Source organism: Leucopleurus acutus (genome assembly GCF_964270905.1).
Source record: "Leucopleurus acutus genome assembly, chromosome: 15".
In the NCBI taxonomy this organism is placed as follows: domain Eukaryota; kingdom Metazoa; phylum Chordata; class Mammalia; order Artiodactyla; family Delphinidae; genus Leucopleurus; species Leucopleurus acutus.
In genome coordinates, this window is record NC_139157.1 from 82,018,062 (window position 1) to 82,020,708 (window position 2,647).

Below are 2,647 nucleotides of genomic sequence, written 5' to 3' on the forward strand. Positions count from 1 at the left end.
TTGATGATGGACATTCTGATGGGTGTGAGGTGATACCTCATTGTGGTTTTGATTTGCATTTCTCTAATGATTAGTGATGTTGAGCATTCTTTCGTGTGCTTGCTGGCAATCTGTATATCTTCTTTGGAGAAATGTCTATTTAGGTCTTCTGCCCATTTTTGGATTGGGTTGTTTGTTTTTTTGATATTGAGCTGCCTGTAAATTTTGGAGATTAATCCTTTGTCAGTTGCTTCATTTGCAACTATTTTCTCCCATTCTGAGGTTTGTTTTTTTCTCTTGTTTATGGTTTCCTTTGCTGTGCAAAGCTTTTAAGTTTCATTAGGTCACATTTGTTTATTTTTGTTTTTATTTTCATTTCTGTAGGAGGTGGGTCAAAAAGGATCTTGCTGTGATTTATGTCATAGAGTGTTCTGCCTATGTTTTCCTCAAGAGTTTTATAGTGTCTGGCCTTACAGTTAGCTCTTTAATCCATTTTCAGTTTATTTTTGTGTATGGTGTTAGGGAGTGTTCTAATTTCAGTCTTTTACGTGTAACTGTCCAGTTTTCCCAGCACCAGTTATTGGAGAGGCTGTCTTTTCTCCATTATATATTCTCACCTCCTTTATTAAAAATAAGGTGACTGTATGTGCGTGGGTTTATCTCTGGGTTTTCTATCCTGTACCATTGATCTATATTTCTGTTTTTGTGCCAGTACCATACTGTCTTGATTACTGTGGCTTTGTAGTATAGTCTGAAGTCTGGGAGCCTGATTCCTACAGCTCCGTTTTTCTTTCTCAAGATTGCTTTGGCTATTTGGGGTCTTTTGTGTTCCCATACAAATTGTGAAATTTTTTGTTCTAGTTCTGTGAAAAATGCCTTTGTAGTTTGATAGGGATTGCATTGAGTTTGTAGATTGCTTTGGGTAGTATTGTCATTTTCACAATGTTGATTCTTCCAATCCAAGAACATGTTATATCTCTCCATCTGTTTGTATCATCTTTAATTTCTTTCATCAGTGTCTTATAGTTTTCTGCATACAGGTCTTTTGTCTCCTTAGGTAGGTTTATTCCTAGGTATTTTATGCTTTTTCTTTCAGTGGTAAATGAGAGTGTTTCCTTCATTTCTCTTTCAGATTTTTCATCAGTAGTGTATAGGAATGCAAAAGATTTCTGTGCATTAATTTTGTGTCACTGCACCAAAGTCATTGATTAGCTCTAGTGGTCTTCTGGTAGCATCTTCAGGATTCTCTATGTATAGTATCATGTCATCTGCAAACAGTGACAGCTTTACCACTTCTTTTCCCATGTGGATTCCTTTTATTTCTTTTTCTCCTCTGATGGCTGTGGCTAAACTTCCAAAACTATGTTGAGTAAGTGGTGAGAGTGAACAACCTTGTCTTGTTCCTGGTCTTAGAGTACATGTTTTCAGTTTTTCACCATTGAGAACGATGTTTGCTGTGGGTTTGTCATATATGGCCTTATTATGTTGAGGTAAGTTCCCTCTATGCCTACTTTCTGAAGGGTTTTTAATTGTAAATAGGTGTTGAATTTTGTCAAAAGATTTTTCTGCATCTATTGAGATGATCATATGGTTTTTCTCCTTCAATTTGTTAATATGGTGTATCACGTTGATTGATTTGCATATATTGAAGAATCCTTGCATTCCTGGAATAAACCGCACTTGATCATGGTGTATGATCCTTTTAATGTGCTGTTGGATTCTGTTTGCTAGTATTTTGTTGAGGATTTTTGCGTCTATGTTCATCAGTGATATTGGCCTGTAGTTTTCTTTCTTTGTAACATCCTTGTCTGGTTTTGGTGTCAGGGTGATAGTGGCCTCGGAGAATGAGTTTGGGAGTGTTCCTCCCTCTGCTGTATTTTGGAAGAGTTTGAGAAGGGTAGGTGTTAGCTCTCCTCTAAATGTTTGATAGAATTCACCTGTGAAGCCATCTGGTCCTGGGCTTTTGTTTGTTGGAAGATTTTTCATCAAAGTTTCAATTTCAGTGCTTGTGATTGGTCTGTTTATATTTTCTATTTCTTCCTGGTTCAGTTGTGGAAAGTTGTGCTTTTCTAAGAATGTGTCCATTTCTTCCAGATTGTCCATTTTATTGGCATATAGTTACTTGTAGTAATCTCTCATGATCCTTTGCATTTCTGCAGTGTCAGTTTTTACTTCTCCTTTTTCATTTCTAATTCTATTGATTCAAGTCTTCTCCTTTTTTTTCTTGATGAGTCTGGCTAATGAATTATCAATTTTGTTTATCTTCTCAAAGAACCAGCTTTTAGTTTTATTGATCTTTGCTATTGTCTCCTTCATTTCTTTTTCATTTATTTCTGATCTGATCTTTATTTTTGGTTTCTTTCTGCTAATTTGGGGTTTTTTTTGTTCTTCTTTCTCTAATTGCTTTAGGTGTAAGGTTAGGTGGTTATTTGAGATGTTTCTTGTTTCTTAAGGTAGGGTTGTATTGCTATAAACTTTCCTCTTAGAACTGTTTTTGCTGCATACCATAGCTTTTGGGTTGTTGTGTTTTCATTGTCATCTATTTCTAGGTATTTTTTTATTTTATCTTTGATTTCTTCAGTGATCTCTTCATTATTAAGTAGTGTATTGTTTACCCTCCATGTGTTTGCATTTTTTACAGATTTTTCCTGTAATTGACATTTAGTCT